The following is a 23,510-nucleotide window of genomic DNA, read 5'->3' on the forward strand; positions in this document are numbered from 1 at the left end:
CCAGTCACAAGTCTCCACCATTCTCACTGCCACCTAAGGACACAGCACTGAAGCACACAAACCCTGGGAGCAATCAATAAAAGACACCCAGTAAACACAATTTCCCACACCTAATAACAGGGAAATAGGCTTATGACCCTAAAATCACACAACAGTTTGTTTAAATTTTACGTAAATACTTAGGAGAACACAGTGATTCTTTAAAGGCAGACCCACGACTTTAATTTTGCTATATTTTGATTTCAAATAGAAATTTTCATTTAAAAATTACTTTCATACATAAATAGATATTTTTTAAACCATGAGTACCATTTTATGGCTTCATAGTGACGGTACGAGGACAAAAAATTGGCATTGAGAGAAAATTCGACTGTCTAAAACTGGATCATGCAAGACATCCCATTTCTAATAACCCTGGCAGCCTCTCCTTTCCTCTGACAGTCAACTAGGATTTCACAGGGGGGAAAAAAGAAAAAAATACTATCAGTCATATCAAAGTATAGACTCAAATATCACCTTCATCTTTTTGAAGTACCAAAATGTGAAACTTACTGTCAAAATTTTCCACCCAGGATCATTATTTAAACGATCAGCTATGTAATAGCGAAGGCATTTAGCAAGATTGTCCATGAACTCGGTTCCCTAAAATGATAGAAGGAAATAAATTAAGCTATCATTTAAGAGTTAGCAATAGCCAGCAAAGTCTGAGACTACTTACTGGTGTAACACAGTTGCTGTCAAATCTTTCTTTTATTTCTTCTGGAGGAAGAAAGCCACCTAGAGAAAAAGGCAATGTTTTGTTATCGCCATAAAAAGTGAGGTAAACTACACAATATTAAGCCCAAACAACAAAAACAGTAAGTTCAAATACAAAAAAATGAGAAGTATTGTCACTTGAGGAACAATGTTCCCCTTTCTGGGAAGAAAATAAGATTCCTCTCCTCAAATTTAAATAAAGCTTTAACAGAAGTGTCAAACAATATATAGTACACAAAAGATACTATATTGTTATATAAAAATATAAAAATTATGATGTTCTTCCTAAGGCCCTCTGCAGCAGAATACACACACGGGTTAGGGGTTCTAATTTGATACCAGTTCTTAAAATAAAGGTGCCTTAGAAAAACAAAATTAGGGCCAGCCTCGTGGCTTAGCCGTTAAGTGCGCGCGCTCCGCTACTGGCGGCCTGGGTTCGGATCCCGGGCGCGCACTGAGGCACCGCTTCTCCGGCCATGCTGAGGCTGCGTCCCATGTACAGCAACTAGAAGGATGTGCATCTATGACGTACAACTATACACTGGGGCTTTGGGGGGAAAAATAAATAAATAAAAATTATAAAAAAAAAAAGAAAAACAAATTAAAATGCTGAATTTATCACAGCTTATGATAAGAAATAAATGATAAGAAATAAAAATATCAGCTAGAGGGATACAAAAATCCTATTTTTCCCTCTGTATCACTGATTAGCTTTTTCTCAAGACACAAACATATTTCATAACATGTTCAAGAAAGAAGACATCTTTAAAATCAAAGATAATCTGTTATAGATACAAACAGGTTTTAGAGTATTAGTATAAGCTACAGCTAAAAGTAACTATATACTCGCATACTTCTAGCAAATTAAAATAACATAGAATGTATCATAATTGCAGGCTTGACCTGACTACACCATGGTATCCTTTTTCAACTTCCAAGTGTAATATCCTGAGCCAATAAACTGTGGCTTTCCTGGTCTATCATATTGCCCTATGTAACAAAACACCAAACAAACCACTCTGCTACAACCACACCCCATCTCACACACAGGTGTCTTGGGAAAGAACCAGTCAGAGTGGGCATGAAGACCTCTTGACCTTTCTCCTCTCTGAGCTTTAGCCAACTCCTACCTATGTACCCATCAGGAATTTCAAGGCTTTGAAGAATTGCAAAAATGGCCACATCCCACCCCTCCCCTCCTCAAAATTGAGAGAACCCTGGGTACCTCACTGCCTCGGTTCCTGCTACATCAATCTAGACTGACAGTGTGTGTGACTTGGTGAAAGCCTGGAATATGGATCACATCATCCCAGGCCTCCTCATGTAGACCTCTGAGTTCTAAGAGGAAGCAATAGGCAAGCTACCAAGACTGATTTGAGGAAAATGTTTACAGAATGCTAGCTTTCTAATAGCCCCCATTAGAAAAAAAGAAGTAAGAAGCACTTAAAATATTTCTGTTTTACAGATATAGAAAAGTTAGCAGAAGAGCTGCACTTGTCCTGAGAGGGACTGACAATCTGCTCTCCCTACCAGAATTCCCTCCTTGTAGTCCCAAGTTTCTCTTTTACTACAGAGTTTGGAAACAAATAGTGAAGAATTCCATTAACAACTTTTCCTCAACAGTGAACATAAATTTTCCTTGCATATTCTGGGATTCTAAGTAAATTAAAACCTTATCTATTTGAAAGAAAAAGTTGCCGCCCCTCCCCCTTCTGCATACATCTTATAAAAAGTCCACCTTCAAGACTCATTTTCTTTACCTTTTGCCAGTATTTCTTCCCTGACTCGCTGCTTCTCTACTGCTGCTTCCATTCCTTCCTTTGATGCTCTGAACCTCCTCGAACGCTGCTGGCTCATTTTAGCACGTGGTTCCTGAAAAACATGTATTTCACATTCACATAATATTATTCAAAATATTTGCAACTAAATCTGCACATTATTTTGAATCAGTTGTTTTTATAAAAATAGTACACTAAAATGGAAAAGGTAAGTAATATGTCTAATAATCCTTTCACGACAGACCGGAGATCCTGAGGACTTAAATTTGGACCAAGAACCTAAAAGCTGAGCTCAGTGAGTGACATATCAAATGGACAAACATCCTATGAAGCCACAGCACTTAACAGTGCAGGCCCCACGACCTAATGCCAATTCCACTGGGTTATGGTGCTTCAAAGCACCCAAGAAGAAAGCTCACTTGACTCAAAGACTCAGCCAGCAGACAATGACTACAGAACCAGGATCAGGAAGAGCTTCCTTCTGTCCTTGCCTAAGAGGAAGGACGGTCTCCAAATGAGATCCACAATGCCCTATAAAAGCAAAAGAAAACTACTTGATCTATAGGACCCCAAGGCACTTTCATTTTGTACTTCCCACAATAAGCTTCATAATCACCACTCTGTCTCTACAAGCACAGCAGGAGACAGGGAACAAGGTTTTTACCAAAAGTACTTTTAAATCATTCTAACCAAGTGAAATTTAAATCACTGGATAAACCTAAATGAAGTGAACTGGACTGTAAGTTTCTGAAGTTACTGAACTGAGTTTTGGGGTTGGAAGGGACTCTAAAGTATCCTGTCTACAAAAAATAAGTTATTTTATATTCTCTTTTAAACAGTTCCCTTTTTTGTAAAATGAGACCACCTAATCTAATTCTTTCAAGCACCAAGTTCTGTGATCTACATTTATATTTTAACAAAAAAACATGTTACAGACATGAGCACATACACAACGCACACAAATATGTACATATTTTATACTTGATCTAGCAGTAAGGGCATACTGCAGTAAAGTTAAAAATTTTCTTCAAGAAACTTAGCTAATGTGAATTGGCATATGCTCCAAATAAGACATATTCCTGTTCCCTTTATTCTTTACTCCACTTTAACTACAACTTAACAAGTTATCAGGTAGCTAAGATTTTTCTTTGAGTAAAGAGAACCTCACAGAAAAGTTAATCTTCTTGGACCCAAAGTTTTCTGGATTTTCAAAATCATTCCATTAGCTACTACAATTGCTAAATCTAAAAGATAAAGAGAATCTATTTGCATATGGATAAATAAATTTAGGCTTATGATTTACCTTAATTTTCCTTGAACCCTGGTATATAGTTTGCTAACCAATTATAACCTAAGCTACTTGATATTATTATCATAGGTCAGTAAGTTATTCCCCTCTTAAGGTCCTGTGATGACTAATCACAGCCTATAGGATAAAATCCAAACTCCTGAGTATGGCAAGTGAGGCCTTCTTCAAGTCATCACTCTACTTCCCTTTCCAATCTAAAACTCCTACAGTTGCCCAAATATGTTAGTGTGATCATAGGCATGGAGAGTGTGTTTACCTGCCACATTTGAGAAGTCCATAAGGTCCTCCCTCCCCATATCTGTCCCATCCATCCCCTTCCACTGCCCACCAATCTCCAATTATTCTTTATCCTTCAAGAAATGGGACAAAAGTCACCTCCTCTCTATCTTCCAACTCTCTTAGTAGCACTGACACCTTCTTCCCTCAACATGCTGCATGTGTTATCTAGTGCCTATAAAGCCCATAAATAACTAACCTCACTCATTTATCTAAGTCTCTGTCCCTTTACTGGTAAGCCCTTCAAAAGCAAGGGCAGTCACCAACATCCCCAGCATTTCACAGTACTTGGTACAAAACAGGCATAAAAAGTGTTTGAATGCATGACTGAAGGATGAGGCTTGCTTTCTCAAATTTACCACACTCAATATTTTTCTTTATTTAGCTGACTTTCATTCTAGACACTGGGAACACAGCAAAAACAAAAACGGAAGACTCTAAGTTAATTATTTTAGCACTTACCACTCCATCTATTGCCATGTAGAGAAGTCATCTTGGTCTTACTATATTGAAAAGTCTGTCAATGTATTCAAAAATTGCAACCATCATTTCATCTTCGTTTTTTGGTGCCGGTCTATAATGATAAGCAAACAATGTAATATAATATAGTACTCCTCTGTAACTGGTGATGTCAGTGACAAAAACAGGTTACGTACTTGTCTTCAGGATGAGTACAGGGATGGATGATTCCATTCATATCCAAATACAGATTACCAAACTCCACGTCATTTGGATTAGGTTTACTGACATCAACAGGAATCTTTACACCATTGCATTCTTTTGGCTATGAGGAAATGATAATTAATAGTAGTTTGATTGTTCAAGTCTGAAATTGATATAACCTAGGCTCAGTAAATACCTGTGTTTCATTTCTGAATTGGAAATAAAACACTTTAAGCAATCTTTAAATTATAAGTTATCTTATTCCTTAAAGCAAACTGAAGTAGATATTTCATTTGTAGAAAGGAGACAGCTTCCAACACAAGTTAATCTTCTCTATGTGGGGGATAGTTATCAAATTTCCAAATCATTCAGTTGTCCAAGCGAAAGACCAGGGGAGTCACCTTAGAATTCTTTTCCCTTACCACCCATTCCAATAAGTCCTGTCAATTTAACATGAAAAACGCTAACAGCATCAGGGCATCATCTCTCACCTACAAGACTGGAACGGTCTTCGTGTGGACTGCCCACCTCTAGACTCTCCTGTCTCCAGCCTGCCCTCTATGCTGCCAGAGCTTTTTTTTCTAAAATACAAATGTGGCTGCATCTTAATCTTGCCTGATTCTCCCAGTGATTCCCATAGCGGGTGTAAACCAATGAGCCTGGACCCACCCTAGTCTCCTGTCCCACCACGATATTGTTCAGGTCCACCCCATCTCGTCTAAGTTCCTGGAAAACGCTCTCATCTCTCAACGTCTTTGCGCACTGCTTCCTCTCTCTCAACACCCACTTCCTGAAATCTTAGTAATTTTCCAGGGTCAGACTCAGATCAAATGTCGTTCATTTTATAACGCTTTGTACACATCTCCTAAGAAATTAACTGCTCTTCCTTCTGCATTTCCACAGAATTTTGCTTATTCACTTGTAGCACTTCCATGGTTTTATAATTAATTTGTCATTCTAACCCAGCTACACTGTGCATTCTTCAAGAGGTAAGGACTGTGCCTTACTCACTCCTGGAGGCACTCAATTATACTTTTGTGATAAACATTACCTTTGTCTTTTTCTCCCAGAGCTTCAGCAGATGATAAGAATATGAGATAGGTTTTTACTGTTACTAATAGTAAAAGTCACTTAAAAAATAATAGTTCCCCAACACATGCAAAGCATCATTTGTAACAGCAAAAAACTGTGAACAATTTAAAAGCCCACTATGTACATGCTATATCATGGATGAACCTCAAAAACATTCTAAGTGAAAGCCAGTCATGAAAGACCACAAAAGATTCCATTTATATGATCCAGAATAAACAAACCAATAGAGACAGAAATAGATTAGCTTTAATCTGAGGGTAGAGGAAGGGGAAGGGAGATAGGAAGTAACCACAAGTGGGTACAACATTTCTTTTGGGAGTGATGTAAATGTCCTAAAATTAGATAATAGTGATTGTTGTACAACTCTGTATATATACTAAAAACCACTGAATTGTACGCTTTAAATGGGTGAACTTTATGGTATATAAATTATATCTCAATAAAGCTATTAAAAATAGATAAATAAACGGTCAACTTAATTAGGAAAAAAAAGAGCCCAAAGAATGCATTAATAATCTGTGATATGTCCATATAGTAGAATATCAAATAGAAGTGAGATTCAAAGAAATAGAGCTGGATAGTCACAAATATATTGCTAAGACAAAAAAGCAAGCTGCAGAAGAATACATACAGTATACCACTTATTCAAAGTTATCAAACAGACAAAACAATATTAGGTATTGTTCAGGGATGAATACATATGCAATGAAAGCAAAATTAGAAAAGCAAAGGAATGATAAACACCAATTTCAGGACAGTGGTTATCTTTGAGAGAGAGGGAAAGGAATGAGATTGAGCTTCAGTTTGGATTTATAATTGGGAAAAAAGGATATCAAAAGAGATTTAAGGGCAGAATAGGGAAGAAGCTATCAGACAGTGTTCCATACTCCGTGCTATGAATCAGGAAAGAGGGGTTCAATCAGAAGCAGTGAATGGGATAACTGGTAAGGAAAACAGGAGGTCAATTTTTGGGGGGTCTATTGAAAAAGATAACCTGATGACCCCCAAACATAACAAAACAAATTCTATGAAGGCAGGAGGCTCTCTGCCTATCCAACTAACCTCTAAACTCCAAAGTCCACATTTTCCTCTCTCCTGCACCAAATAGACACCACACTCAGGAGAATCCAGACTCACTTTCTTTATGCTCCCCAGGAAGCCAGATAGTTAGTATTTTAGACTTGTTGGCCATGTGATCTTAGTTGCAACAACTCATATCTGCCTTTGTAGAGTGAAAGCAACCCTAAAGAATACAGACATGAATGGGTATGGCTGTGTTTCAGTAAAACTTTATTTACAAAAACTGTACACTGGCTTGCTAACCTCGGCCTTAGTGCCTAGCACACCACTAGGCATATTGTAGCTCTTCAACGGATGTTGCGTATAGCTACATGAGAATTTCTACTTCCACTACCTAGAAAATATAGCACGGGGAAGGGTGCATGGGGAGGTCCTAACTTTGAGAAAAGAGCTCCAGGCATTCCCAATAAGAAAACTGAACATACTTTCCTCTCAGGAGTTACTGTAGATATAGTCAACACATTAATTATGTAAACTTAGAGTTTCTTTCTTCAAGAGAAGATTTTGATGCTCACCAAAGGAACTCACTCCTCAAGAGCCTTGCCAAACACAAGCCAACGTGTCTCCTGCTGCGTTAAAGAGATCCTCAATCAAAGGGCAGCTAAAAGGAGAGCCACTCTGAACCCTAAAAACAATTCATTTCAAAGAACTTTTAAATATCTCTTGGATTTACCAGATGATCAGAAAATAGTACCCTCAACTGAAGAAAGGAACGAATGTTAGATGGGATTTAAAAAAAACATGATTCAACTATATGTTGTCTACAGGAGACACACGAGATTCACAGAGACAAAAACACTGAAAGTAAATGGATGGGGAAGAATATCATGCAAACAGCAACCACAAGAAAGCTGGAGTGGCTGCACTAACATCAGACAAAATAGACTTTAAAACAAGAATACTAGAAATAGTGACATTTTATAATGATGAAATGGTCAATAGTTCAAGACATAACAATTAAAAACATATATGCATCTATTAACGGAGTATTGAAATACATGAACCTTTTAATAGAAATGAAAACAGACAATTCAACAATAGTTGGAGACTTCAATACCCCACTTTCAATAATGTATAGAACAACTAGACAGAAGATCAACATGGAAATAGACGACTTGAACAACACTACAAACCAACCAGATCTAACAGACATCTACAGAGCACTCCATCCAACAACAGAATATACATTCTCAAGTACATAAGGAACATTCTCCAGAACAGATCAAATGTTGGGCTACAGAACAAACCCCAATAAATTTAAAAGCATAAAAATAATACAAAGTATGTTCTCCAACCATAATAAAATAAAATTAGAAATCAATAGTAGGAATAAATTTGGCAAATTCATAAATATGTGGGAATTAAACAACACATTCATGAATAACCAATGAGTCGAAGAAGAAATCTAAAGGGAAATCAGAAAACGCTGGTTCTTTGAAGAGATCAACACAATTGACAAACCTCTGTCCAGTCTGACCAAGAAAAAGAGAGAAGATTCAAATTACTTGAATCAAAAACAAAAGAGAGAAAACAACACTACGCTATTACCTCACGCCCGTTAGGATGGCTATAATCACCAAGCCAAAAAACAACAAACACTGGAGAGGATGTGGAGAAACAGGAACCCTCATACACAGCTGGTGGGAATGCAAACTGGTGCAGCCTCTATGGAAAACGGTAGGGAGATTCCTCAAAGAATTAAAAATAGAGATGCCCTATGATCCAGCTATCCCACTACTGGGAATCTATCCAACGAACCTGAAATCAACAATCCAAAGGGCCTTATGCACCCCTATGTTCACTGCAGCATTATTCACCATAGCCAAGAAGTGGAAGCAACCTAAGTGTCCCTCGACTGATGACTGGATCAAGAAAATGTGGTATATATATACAATGGAATACTACTCAGCCATAAAAAAAGACAAAATCGTCCCATTTGCAACAACATGGATAGGCCTGGAGGGTATTATGTTAAATGAAGTAAGCCAGAAAGAGAAAGACAAACACTGTATGATCTCACTCATATGTGGAATATAAACCAACACATGGACAGAGAAAACTGTATTGTGGTTACCCGGGGCAATGGGGGTGGGGGGTGGGCACAAGGGGTGAAGGGAGACATATATATGGTGACGGACAAACAAAAACATACAACCCAAAATTTCACAATGTTAAAAACTATTAAAACATCAATAAAATAAAAAGACAAAACTGGAGGAAAAAAAAGAAAAAGAGAGGACAAGATTACCAACCTTACAGAAACAAAAAGGATTATAAACAAATACTATGAATAATAGTACACAAATTAGATAACTTAGATGAAATACACAAATGACTAGAAAAACACAAACTACAAAAATGACTCAAGATAATCTGAATAAACCTATAATAAGTGAAGAGATTGAATCAGTAATCCACAAACTATGCACAAAGAAAAGCCCAGGCCTAAATGGTTTCACCGCTGAAATCTACCAAACACTCAAGGAAGAATTAACACCAATTCTTCCAAAAAAAAAAAAAAAAAAAGAAGAGGAAGAAACACTTTCCAACACATTTTATGGGACTAATATTACCCCAATACCAAAATCAGACAAAGATGTCACAAGAAAGCAAAACCACAGGGGCCAGCCTGGTGGCGTAGAGATTAAGTTTGCACGCTCCACTGTGGCGGCCCAGGGTTCACAGGTTTGGATCCCGGGTATGGACTGATGTACCGCTTGTCAAGCCATGCTATGGTGGTGTCCCATATGAAAAAAAATAAATAGAGGAAGATGGGCACGGATGTTACCCCAGGGCCAATCTTCCTCCGCAAGGAGAGGAAGACTGGCAACGGATGTTAGCTCAGGGCTAATCTTCCTCACCAAAAAACAAAAAAAAGAAAGAAAACAAAACTACAGACTAATATCTCTTACGAACATGGATGTAAAAGTCCTCAACAAAATACTAGCAAACTGAATCTAGCAATATATAAAAAGAATTATACACCATGACCAAGTGGGATTTATCCTAGGGATGCAAAGTTGGTTTAACATCCAAAAATAATTAATGTAATACATCATACAAATAGAATGAAAAACAAAAAATCACAAGACCATCTCAGCAGATGTAGGAAAAAGCATTTGACAAAATCCAACACGCTTTCATGATTTAAAAAAAAACTCAATAATCTAGGAACAGAAGGGAAGTTCCTCAATATAAAGGGCATCTACAAAAAATCTCCAGTTAACATCATACTTAATGGTGACATACTGGATGGTTTCCCTTTAAGATTAGGAACAAGACAAAGATTTCCACTCTTGCCATTACTATTCTAAATTGTAGCAGAGGTTCTAACCAGGGCAATTAGGCAAGAAAAAGAAAGAAAAGGCATCTATATCGGAAAGGAGGAGGTAAAACTATCTCTATTTGCATGAAGTGATCCTGTATATAGAAAATCCTAAGGAGTCTACCAAAATCTATTAGAAGTAATAAATGAGTTCAGCAAGGTTGCAGGATACAAGATCAATATACAAAACCCAATTGAATTTCTATACATTTGCATTGAAAAACCCAAAAGTAAAATTAAGAAAACAATTCCATTCACAATAGTATCCAAAACCAGGAATAAATTAACCAAAGAAATCCAAAACTCATGCTCTGAAGTTGATTCTAAATTCATACGGAATTCTAAGGCAACAAGCTACAACTAACAAAACAATTCTGAAAAAGAAGAATAAATAGTGTAAGACTCATACTTCCCAATTGCAAAAGTTACTACAAAGCAACAGTTGTCAAGACAGTGTGGTACTGGTACAAGGACAAACATACAGATCAATGGAACAGAACTGAAAGACCAGAAATAAACCTATATACCTATGGTCAACTGATTTTTCACAAGGGTGCCAATGGTGCTGTGACAATTGAATAGCTATATGCAAAAGAATGAAGTTAGACCCTAACCTTATCCCGTAAGCAAAAGTTTACTCAAAATGGATCATACACTTAAATTGAAGAGCTAAAACTATAAAACACTTAGAAGAACACACAGGCATAAATCTTCATGACCTTGTATTTGGCAATGGACTCTTAGATCTGACACCAAAAGCAGAATCAACTAAATAAATGAATAAATAAGTTAAACTTCATCATCAAAATTAAGAACTTTTATGCTTCAAAAGACACTATCAAGAAAGTGGAAAGACAATCTAGAATGGGAAAAAATATCTGCAAATCATATATCTAATAAGGACCTTGTATTCGGAACATATATTAAAAAGCTCTTGGGGCCAGCCTGGTGGTGTAGTGGCTAAGTTCGCGCGCTCCACTTTGGCGGCCCAGGGTTCATGGGTTCTGATCCCAGGCACAGACCAAAGTACCGCGTATCAAGTCATGCTGTGGCTGCGTCCATATAAAGTAGAGGAAGACGGGCACGGATGTTAGCCCAGGGCCAATCTTCCTCAGCAAGAAGAGAAGGATTGGCAACAGAAGTTAGCTCAGGGCTGATCTTCCCCACCTCCTCCCCCCAAAAAACTTCTTACAATTCAGTAATAAAAAGACAACCCAATTTAAAAATAGGCAAAGAATCTGAACAGATATTTCTCCAAAGAAGATATACAAATGGCCAATAAGCACATGAAAAGTTGCTCAGTATCATTAGTCATAAGGGAAACGCAAATCAAAACCACAATAAGATACCACTTCATACCCACTAGAATGGCTAAAATTAACAAGTTAGATAACAAGTGTTAGTGAGAATGTGGAGAAACTGGAACCCTCAAACACTGCTACAGGAATGTAAAATGTTGCAGCCACTTTGGAAAATAGTCTGGCAGTTTCTCAAATAATTAAACATAGAGCTACCATGTAACCCAGCAATTCTACTCCTAGGTATATATCCAACAAATGGAAACGTGTCCACACAGAAACTTGTACATGAATGTAACAGCATCACTCATAATAGTCAAAAGGTGGAAACAACCCAAATGTCCATTGACACACAAACAGATAAACAACATGTGGTATATCCACACAATGAAACATTATTTGGTCATAAAGAAGAATGAGATACTGACATATGCTACAACATAAATGTACCTTGAAAATATAATGCTAAGTGAAAGAAGCCAGCCGAAAAAAACCCATATACTATATGATTCTATTCATAGGAAAGTCAGAATGGGGAAATCTATAGAGACAAAAAAGTAGCTTAGTGGTTGCTTAGGGATGGGGTAAACAGGGTCAGGGGATAAAGGGATGGTAGCTGAAGGGTTCAGGCTTCTTTTTGAGGTGATGAAAATATTCTAAAATTTACTGTGGTGATGGTTACACACATCTGTGAATATATTAAAAAAAACCACTGAATTATAAACTTTAAATGGGTGAATTGTATGGTATGTGAATCACATCTCAATAAAGCTGCCTAAAAAATGTAGCAGCCAGCTCCAAAAAAAACCATCATAGTGAAGAAAGCAGAATGTAGGGTCAGGGAGCAACATCGCTTTTGTTCATCATTAATCCTTCCTGCCCTTAAAGCCATGCCTGCATGTTTGCAAAAAAAAAAAGGACTAAATGAAGTAGACGAGTGACAGGAAAAAAGCAGGGTAGGAAACCTGGATTTCACCACATGAAAAGAGCACCATTCTACACTACGCAATGTCACCAAAAATTAGACATAAAAATATCCTCACTTATACCTGGACATACAAACTACTAAAAACTAACTTACCAAATAAATTTCTGAAACATCAAATGAGTCTGTGTTAAGGCACTGTTTGAAGAACTTAACTTGTATTAATTGATTTAACCCACACAACCACCCTATGTGGTACATATATAGCTGATCTTCATTATTTACAAGTTCCATATTTGTGAATTCACCTACTCACTAAAATTTTTTTGGAATCCCAAATCAGTATTTGCAGCATTCTCATGGTCATTCGCAAACATGAGCAGAGCAGTGAAAAATTTCAGTCTATCAACACACACGTTCCAGTTGAGGTCAAACAAGGTGACACTCTGCCTTATTTCAGCTCTCATACAGAAATGACCAGAGGATAGAGATGGTAGGGAGCAGTGCGGTGTAATGCAAGAAGCTCCAGTTCTTTCGAGTTTAGGAGAGTTTAAGTCATTTTCCCAAGATCAGAAAGCTAACGAATGGAGGACTGTATGAGCCAAGGACACAAAGTGAAGAAATTGATGGTTGAATGAATTAATTGTTAAAGGGCTAAAAAAAGAGATAAAACGAGATCATAAAAAATACTTAAACCAAAAGAAGAAGAAATGGAGAACGGAAACAAAAAACAGATGAGACAGAAAACAAACAGTAAGATGACAGATTTAAATCTAACCATATCAATAATCACATTCAACGTAAATGTTCTAAATGCCCCAATTACAAGGCAGAGATTGTGAAAACAGTGTGGCAGTTCCTCAAAAAGGTAAACATGGAATTACCATATGAGGTAGCAATTCCACTCATAGGTATATACCCAAAGAAATGAAAGCAGGAATCACTCACAGGTATACACCCAAAGCATTGATGTGGCATACAGATACTTGTCCACCAATGATCACAGCAGCATTATTCACAATAGTCAAAAGGTAAAAATAACCCAAGTGTCCAAACAAAATGTGATAAACACATACAATGGGATATTAGTCAACCTTAAAGATGAATGAAACTCTGACATATGCTAAACATGGATGAAACTAGAAAACATGCTAAGTGAAATAAGCCAGACACAAAATGCCAAATACTATATGATTCCACTCATCTTAGGTACCTAGAATAGGCAAATTCATAAGACAGAAGGTAGGGGAGAAGGGAGAACGGGGAATTATTGTGTAATGGGTATAGAGTTTCTGTTTAGGATGATGAAAAAGTTACAGAAATGAAGAGTCACAATGGTTTCACAATATTGTAAATGTACTTAATGTCACTGAATTCTAAACCTTATAATGGTTAAAATGGCAATTTTTATGTTGCGTATATTTTGCCACAATAAAAAAAAAAGGGCAGAGATCATCAAACTATAAAAAAGCAAGACCCAAGTGTATGTTGCCTACGAAAACAAACACTTTAAATATAAAGACACAAACAGGCTAAAAGTAAAAGGATGGAAATAGACCATGCTAGCACTAGTCAAAAGATCTGGCTACATTAATATGGGACAAAGTAGACTTCAGAGCAAAGAATATTACCAGGGATAAAGAGGACCACTTTATAAGGATAAAGGAGTACATTCATCAAGAAGACGTAACAATCCTAAGCATTTATGTACCTAATAAAAGAGCTTCAAAATGCAAGGAGCAAAAAACAATGGAACTAAAAGAAGAAACAGACAAATCCAAAAAATTATAATAGGAGATTTCCACACCCCTACCAATAATTGACAGAACAAGGAGACAGAAAATCAGTAAATATTGTTCAAGTCTTTCATATCCTATCAACAAACGTGATAACATTTATAGAACACTCCACCCAATACCAGCAGCACATATATCTTTTTAAAGTCAAAATGAAACATTTACCAAGACCATATCCTGGGACATACAACAAATCAGATAAGCTTTTAAAAGATTCAAATTATGCAAAGCATGTTCTCTGACAGGGGAACTAAATTAGAAATCAATAACAGAAAAAAAGTCTGGAAAATCCCCCAAATATTTGAAAATTAAATAATACTCTTCTAATAACACGTCATAAAATTTTTCTTGTTTGATTAGAAATTTGTCAACTATCCTTTTTTTCTATAACTGTTCAGCGTAAGGAGCCAGCACAGTTTACTTAAATCATCCCTCATTTATGGACATTTAAGTTATTTCTGACTTGTTTTTGTTTTTGCTATTATAAACAGTATTGTCTTGAACATCCTTGTAGGTAAATTTTCTTCCACATCTGTGGTTATTTAATCATAACTCTAGGCATGAAATTGCCTGACTCAAAGGGTAGGTTGGATTGTAACACTTTTAGTGTATATTGCAAATCGTTTTCCAGAAAAGTTATTTCCATTCACAAGAGTGCTTGTTTACCTCCAGCCTTGCCAGCATTGGGGTTTATCATTTTTGTTGTTTTGCTGATTTAATAGATGAAATACACTATCTCGTTATTTTACCTTCATATATATTATTCTATCATACAGAGGTGGGACTTTTTCGTATTCTTATAGAGCATCTGTGTTTCTTAATTTCACCATTCAACTAATGTTCATTTTAAGAACCCACCCAAACCAGACATTGTCTAGGTTTTATTGTCGGTAACCTAATGATGGTCTCTTGTTTGTTTTCCCGTCAGAGTCCAATCCTTCATCCATCTTAAATATTTTTTTCTAAAAATTACTTTTTAAAAATTAGTGCAAAAAGTTAGAATAAAGTTAATGTATGCCATGGCAAGAATAATTAAGCATTAAAAAAGGAAACACCTGAAAACTAATTCCTTCTCTCTTCCCTGACTCCTCAGGTCCCCAGATCTCTCCCACCTCAAGCAACCATTATCACCTGAATTGAGCTTCCTTCCAGAATATTCTATACTTACACATCCATCTTCTATTACATAAATGACAGGATACTGTACATATCATTCTGCGCTTGGTTTTTTTCCACATAATAGGTAGCTTATTTCATATCAGTACTTAAGGTTAAAAACAACTAACAAAAATGTTTATTTTGTGCCAGACATTGTTCTAAGCACCTTTAGGTCTAATGCTATCTCATTAATTGGTAGAACAAGCTTATAGGGTAGGCATTGTGTTGTCATCCTTATCTCAAAGTGAGGAAACTGAGGCACAGTGATGTTAAGTAACCTACTAAGGCCGCAAAGTTAGTGAATGGATCAGAATTTAAACACAGGCAGTCTGACCCAGAGCCTTACCCACTATAGTATATTGTCACTCTCATCTCATTTTAAAAAACAGTTGTATAATCTGATTTCTGTCTCTATGGATTTGCTCATTCTGGACATTTCATATAAATGGAATCATATGCTATGTGGACTTTTGTGACTGGCTTCTCTCATTGAGCATCATGTTTTCAAGGTTCATCCATGTTGTAGCGTGTGTCAGTGCTTCACTCCTTTTCATGGCTGAGTAATATTCTGCTACATGGATGGATCACGTTTTGTTTATCCAGTCATCTGTTGATGGACATTTGAGTTGTTTCTAATTGGGGGAGAAGGAAATGGGGGATGACTGCTTAATAGGTACGGGGTTTCTTTTTGGGGTGATAAATGTGTCTGGGAACTGGATAGTGGTGATGTTTGTACAACACTGTGAATGTGCTAAATACCACCGAATCGTACTTTAAATGGTTAAAATGGTGAACTTTATGTTATGTGAGTTTTACCTCAGTAAAAAAAAGAAGGCTTCATGGTATTTCATTGTATGGCTTCATTGTTCATTTAACGTGTTCTAAAATCTTGGACACATGGGTCCTTCTCGCCTTTCATTACTAATGAAAATATTGCATTAAATACATGTGTCCACACATCTTTGTGCCGATGTGTATCTGTAGGCCAATAGCCTTTTAAATGCCTATAGGATTCGATTTCCCTACACCTAGGCTTGGAGGCTCCACCCCACGTTTATTTCCATCTAGGTGGTGGGTCACATGGTGGCAGCCTCAGACCATTCCTGGGAGTGTGTCCCATGAGGACAACAGCCACCTTCCAGAACCTTATCCTCTGCAAACCTTCTCCTCCAGGTTATTGACATTCAAGGCATTTGCCCAGCTCTTCATCTTGGGGAGCTCCCGGGTGTTGGGCATTTTCCAGATTGGACCCTTGGCTGGTATCATGGCCTACCTGTTCACCATCATCAACAGCCTGCAGGGGGCCTTCATCTTCCTCATTCACTGTCTGCTCAACCACCGGGTATGTAGCTGCTGCCCTCGCTGTCCCTGATGCCCCTCCTTCCAGGGGACATGCCTGTGCCAGCATACTTCCCTGCATCTGGGAGTGATTCATCTCCCCGTGATGTGTCTCCATCTCCAGGTACGGGAAGATTACAGAAGATGGATTACCAGGAAGACCACACCCGGATCCCAGTCCCAGACATCAGGGGTCATACTGACATCCTTTGCCTTCACTTCCAAAACGGTGAGAGACTGTGTGTTTTATGAAGGTTCTGGTCAAACAGAATACTTGCTTCTTAGCAATCCCAACACCACCATGTGTTGAGTGTCTACTGTGAGTTAAGTGCGTCCATGTACATTAGCTCATTTGATGGAGGGTGGGGTTTAAGAGTGGAGGTTCAGGAGCCAGGCTGCCTAGGTTTAAATCCCAGCTCTGCCTCTTAGGAGCTGTGTGATCTAAAAAAGATAAACTCATGGGGGCTGGCCCCATGGCCTAGTGGTTAAGTTTGGTGTGCTCCGCTTTGGTGGCCCAGGGTCGGCTCCCAGGTGCAGACCCACACCACTCGTCAGGGACCATGCTGCTGCAGTGCCCCACATACAAAATAGAGGAAGACTGGCAACAGATGTTAGCTCAGGGTGAATTTTCCTCAAGCAAGAAAAAAAGATAAAATCGTGACTCATACAGATATAAAATGAGCATACATTAAGGATTTTATTCCACTCATCAATCAGTGAAAGAACCAGGCAGATGTTATAACTGGCTCAAAAGAGAACACAAAGAACAGACATATATGTATATAATATATAATATATACAATGTATACAACGTATACATAATACATCATACACATAATGTATACATAATACATAAAACACATATAATGTATACAACGTATACATAATACATAATATACATATAATATGCATAGTGTATACATGATATATATTATATATTGCATAATATATATGCAATTTATCCAATGTATATCATGTATACATAATACATAATACACATATAATATATACAATGTATACATAATACATAATATATATTACATAATACATGTATATGTCTGTTCTTTGCTGTTCTCTTTTGACCCAGTTATAACATCTGCCTGGCTCCCTCATTGATAATTATATATACATAATATATATAATATAATGTTTAATTATATATTATATAATTATACGTATAATTATTAATATTATAAAATACATATAAAATTTCATATACCTATATGTTATATATGTATTACATATATATGCATTATAATACCTATGAATTATAATACATATATATAATTTCAGGAATATTGAAATGAATGTGCAAATGGACGCAAAACTGTTTTTTCCATGGAATTATTTTGCATCTCTGTCAGTTATTTAAAATTTACAGAATTGTAAAATATCTCCCACATAGATCAGAATTGGACAACCTGGAGATGTGTGCTCTGACAATACATCATTTTCCATGGAAGTACTCATTTTTCTCTACACCATAGATCTCATCCAGTCTCACAGCCATAAACAACATTAGCAATGACCCCAAAATATTAAACAATGTGCAGTCCAGCTCCTTCTCCTGAATTCTACACTCATATAACCAACCACCTACCAAGTGCCCCCACTGAGATGTCTAACAGATGTCACAAATGTAACCTGTTCCAATCTGAGCTTCTGATCCCCCACCTCTCATATCCATGGAGGGTTCCCTATCCTTCTATTGCTCAGCACAAGGCCATGGAGTTATCCTTGACTCTGCCTTTCTTCTTACCCTCCATCTCTGATCCATCAGCAAATCCTGTTGACCCTTCCTCAGAATGTATCCAGAATCTGATCGCCTGTCTGTTCCTTTGTTGCTTCTATTCTGTTCCAAGTCCTATTGTCTGTAGCCAGGATTATGGAAATAGCCTCATAAAGGGTCTTTCTGCTTCCCCTCTTGCCTTTTCCCTGCCCCACCTTTGGTCTATTCTCCTTGCAGCAGCCAGAGGGCACCTGTGAACTCCTGAGTCAGGTCACATCCCTTCTCTGCCTACAACCCTCTATGGCTCCCACCTTACTCAGTAAAAGCCAAAGTCCTCCTGATGGCCCACAAGGCCCTGTACGATCTGACCCTCTTTTCCTCCTTGACCTCATCTTCTGTTAATCTCACTTCCCTCTGCTCCACCCATGCTGGCCTGCTCAGGATTCTTCAGACACGCCAAGCTCACTTGCTCTTTAGGAATCTTGACCTGGATGCTCACTCTGCCTTGAATGTTCTTGTCCTGATACCCACATGGCCAACTCCCTCACCTCCTTCAAATCTTTGTTCCAATCATTTGTTATCAATAGTATTTCCTCTGGCAACTCTATTTCGTACTGCCTCCTTTTCTCCTACCCTGACATTCATGCTTCTCCTGCCCCTAATCCTGATTTTCTTTTCATAGCGCTTGCCACTTCCTAACATGCTATAACTTCCTTATTTATTTATGGTCTTCCATCTCACACTAGACTGTCTTATTTTTTCACTGACATATTCCAAACTCAATTAACTAAGATCCAGTGGCTTAATTAAATAGGGAATTATTTTTTTTGCAAGAATAGAAGCCCAGAGTTAGGTGTTGCTGGTATTGGTACTATTGCTCAGTGGTATTATAAAGGATTTAGGCTCTTCCCGGTTTTCCAATCCACTAGCAGCATGTTGGCTTTTCATCAAAATGTTTTTTATGGTTGCAAGGTGGGTGCCATAGCTCCAGACATCACGACCATGTTCAAGGCAGAAAGAAGAGGGATGGGGCAGAAACAGCAGCCTCTCCTTTTATGCCTCTCCCTTTAACAGGAAACAGAAGCTTTTCCCAGAAACCCCTCAGCAGATTTCCCTTTCACCTATTTGGTCAGAACTGTGTCACATGACCACTCCTAGTTACAAAAGAATTTGACAAAACAAGTATTTGGCTTTCTAGCTTCTAGAGCGAGAGCTATCAGTGGTGAAGAGGTTAAGAATGGCTTTGGAGTTTGCCTGCAGTGCCTGCCATGCTAGAGATAATCACTGTTAACATTTTAAGGTTTATCCTTCTAGTCTGTGTTGCCATATTTCTCTCTCTCTGTATTTATAAGACCCATGCCCCTATAGATATGACCCCTGGGATCATGTTTGTACTAATCTTGGTACTGATTCCAGTTCTGATTTCTCTCTCACAGGGTTAAAGCTCTTTCTTGCTTTCAAATACACTATGAAGCAACATTTGAGGACAGCAGGTGCCGGCAGGAGCTGACGCTGAAATCTTCTCTTCATGGCTTAATGTGGAATTGCAGATCTCACCAGCCCCAGGACTCTCTGGGTGATTCAGAGCACTGATGGGTGGGGCGTTCTTCCCACGTTCCATGCGCTGGTGAGAAACAAGACTTTCTGTTCCAGATTACCATTTTACCTTCTATGTTCTGCAACCCTTTGAATTTCCAGAGTTTTGAGGAAATAACAGATCCTAGTGCAATGGCATGACCAAGAACATCTGCCTACCGTTTTGTTTTCTCCTAAGTTCTTTGGCGTGTGGCTGCAAGCCTGCCTCTCCAGCACCTGTCACAGAGTATGGAAATGGCTTCAGGAAATGGCTTGTCTTCTGACCGACTGGCTTACCCTTTAACAAAGACTCCTCCTGCCTTTAAAGAAATGGCCAGTAAAACTGTAACGAGAGCCCCAGGGGATAAACAAAGCTCACTGACATGTACGCTACTTTGGCACAAACACTTAAAAGAGTCATGTTGGTAAGCAGGAGCGGTCGATGGAGCAGAATTCCAGCGTTTCACAGAGAGTTGAAGGACTTGATGACAAAGCCTTGGGAAATATTTTGGTTTCCTGGAACCTTTCAGGGAACCAACATCTCCCTTCCTTCCTGGAACTGTTTTGTGACTTGGCTAGGATTCGCACTGCTCGCAAAGTTATCACCATCCTGCCTTGCTCTTCGTCCCCCATAAAGTCTTGAGTGCCAAGGAGAGAAGAAGGAAAATTTTAAATGTACATATCCTCCCTTCCATGGCCACTCTCCAGCCTGCCTCCTCAAAGTGTGGTCCGTGGACCAGAAGCATCAGCATCCCTTTGTTGGATAAACAGGATCTCAGGCCCCAGCCCAGATCTGCTGAACCAGAACCTGAGGTTTAATGAGATCCCCAGGGGGTTTTTGTTGTGTGTGAGTGAATGCTCTAGAATATTCTTCTGTTTTCCATGCTTATACCAGAGCTTGTTTTTAAAACTAGAAAGGAAAACATATTCTTGGCTTTAGGACTTTGCATCTGCCATTCTCTCTTCCTAGGACACCTTTCCTCAAGATTGGACTAATTTCTACCCTCTCTTTGAGTCTCAGCTTAGTCGTCACTTCCACCAGGAAGCACTCTTTAGATCTCTTCAAGTAGGATTAGATGTCACCTCTGCGTGTCCTCTAAGGCTTCATGCTTTCTAGCTCTGTATTATAATTTCTTTTCTTCTTGAGTGTCTCCAATTAGATTCTGAGCTCCATAAGTGCAGGGAAGTATAGTCAGTGGATTCTTCATAAATATTTTGAATGAAAGCGTGAATGAATGGTTACTCTCCATTTTGAAGATGAGGAAACTGAGGCTCAGAGAGGTTAAGTAACTTTCCCATCATTACACAGCTGTAGCGGGCTGAGCTGGGCTTTGAACTCTTGACCAGAGAGCTCCTCTTCCAGGCCACTAGTCCTTCTCCTTCTCTTTCTTTGACCCTAGGAATTCTTAGTTTGGGGATACAGAGAAAAGACTAACTATTTACTTTGAGTCAACTTATCATTTAGGATTCAGTTCGCTCGGTAATGATCCTGTGTTGAACAATTTGATCACAACATTAAACTTGATTGATGGAGGCTCAGTCTTTGTTATTTGTGGCAGCCACAATTTGGGAGGGGGGCTGACACCTGTTTACAAACAAGAGTTCATTTATAATAGGTTGGTCTTCAATGCCTGGCTTGTCCAGAGGGTTCAATATAGAGGTGACAATTCTAAGGGATATTGAAGCAAGAGAAGGCATGATTTTTACTCATTGCCAATTGTGGCAGGTTAATTGCATCAATGCCTTCAAGAATGGTTTCCATGCCTCCACACCCCTTCCCTGTAACTTTGTAACCCTTCCTTCTCTGACTCTGGCTTGGCCTTGAGAGTTTATTTGGCCAACGGAATGTTAGCAAGCATGACTCAGAGGTTTCAAAATTGGGTGTGCATCCCTTCTTGCCCTTTGCATGATTTGTCTTGCTCGCTCTTGCACCCCTGCCTCCGCCATAAGAACGTGCCCAGTCTAACCTGCTGGAGGGATGTGAGAAACATATGGAGGAGAGTTAAGTCATCCCGTTACGCCAGCTGAGGCTGTCCTTAATCAGCCACCTAACCAACTTGTAGCTGACTGCAGTCGCATCAGTGAGCCAAGTCAAGATCAGCAGACCTGCCCACCCAACCCATCAACTCAGGAGCAACAATCAGGTATCATTATTTTAGGGCACTGAGTTTCAGGAGTGGTTTGTTATGAAGTGTTATTTGTGGCAATTGCTAACTGATACAGCAGCCAATGGATTGTCAACATTTTGCATTTGATTGCAACAATTTGGAATATACAAAGAGGAGGATTTGCATCTATATTTCCTCTTAGCTATCAAGGTCTATAAATCTATAATGCTTGAATAAAGTTCTTTCTGACAGAAGACTTGCACAAGGCATTGTCTATCTCTATTACAGTGTTACATGTTGGTTTAAAATTCAATCGTGTTAAGGAACTCTATGTTTCTAAGGTAAGTGAAAGCTGTAACCTCCACAATAAGGATCTTTCTTACTATAAACATCAAGCTATGCTTGGTACGTTCCTTTACCCCCATGGCCTCATATGCCTCCCCTAGAGACAGAAAAGACACTTAGAATAAAAACTGCATGGTTCTCAAATCCCATAAATATAAAGTGAAATAACTCTGTCCTCTTATAATCCAAATAATTTATGGTGTCCAAAAAAAGACAGAATCCATTCATTCAAGAAATATTTATTGACCACCTAAAATGTACTTTTCCTTCCTAAACCATTAAACATCATTGAAAAAAATTAAAAAATTGAAAAGCAAGGATATTAGAACATAAAATATTATTTTAAATTTAAATATTTTATTTTCCCCAAACCAGAATTTATTAAAATTTGACTTTCTTGATTTTAATGGAAGAAAATTCATCAATAATTTTTCAAAATCAATTTCTAGAAAAAAATTAACCATTAAAAGTACATTGAAAAAGTATATGTAGGGGCTCACATTTTTCCTTTTGTATCAGGTTCCATTATGACCCCAGCATAGCACTGTCAGATCTTGGATTTGGATATTTTGCTTATCATGGATTTTTCTTGCATTGATTTTGATATTTTTAAAAATTGCATTTACATGGTATTTATCTTGATTACTTAGTTTTTTTGATGCACACTTAAATTTTGTGCCTGAGACGAGTGCTTCCCTCCCCTCACCCCAGTGCTGGCCCTGATCGTGATCTTTTGTTTTACTGAGGAAGATTCTCCCTGAGCTAGCAACTGCTGCCAATCTTCCTTGTTTTGTATGTGAGCTGCCACCACAGCATGACCACTGACAGACGAGCGGTGTAGGTCTGTACCCAGGAACCGAACCAAGGCCACCGAAACAGAGCATGCTGAACTTAACCACTAGGCCACTGGGGCGGGCCCTGGTCATGATTTTTGGGGGGCAGATTCATACTGGTTTTTC

General features: G+C 38.2%; 2 long non-coding RNA genes across 2 annotated transcripts in view; both read right to left on the minus strand.

The window, feature by feature from the left end:
• Nucleotides 1-430: 430 nt before the first annotated feature.
• LOC131401797 (uncharacterized) lies at nt 431-4,649 on the minus strand. Its single transcript, XR_009217971.1, has 3 exons — nt 4,582-4,649; nt 2,517-2,628; nt 431-777 (listed from the first exon to the last, which is right to left on the minus strand). It is a non-coding gene; the product is annotated as an uncharacterized LOC131401797 (long non-coding RNA).
• Nucleotides 4,650-4,694: 45 nt separating this feature from the next.
• The window catches only part of LOC131401805 (uncharacterized), a 39,526-nt gene continuing 20,710 nt past the window's right edge, over nt 4,695-23,510 (minus strand). The window contains exon 3 of the long non-coding RNA XR_009217985.1: nt 4,695-4,903. This is a non-coding gene — a long non-coding RNA (uncharacterized LOC131401805). The remainder of the gene's footprint in view (nt 4,904-23,510) is intronic.

The sequence above is a fragment of the Diceros bicornis genome, assembly GCF_020826845.1.
Source record: "Diceros bicornis minor isolate mBicDic1 chromosome 16 unlocalized genomic scaffold, mDicBic1.mat.cur SUPER_16_unloc_1, whole genome shotgun sequence".
NCBI classification, from domain to species: domain Eukaryota; kingdom Metazoa; phylum Chordata; class Mammalia; order Perissodactyla; family Rhinocerotidae; genus Diceros; species Diceros bicornis.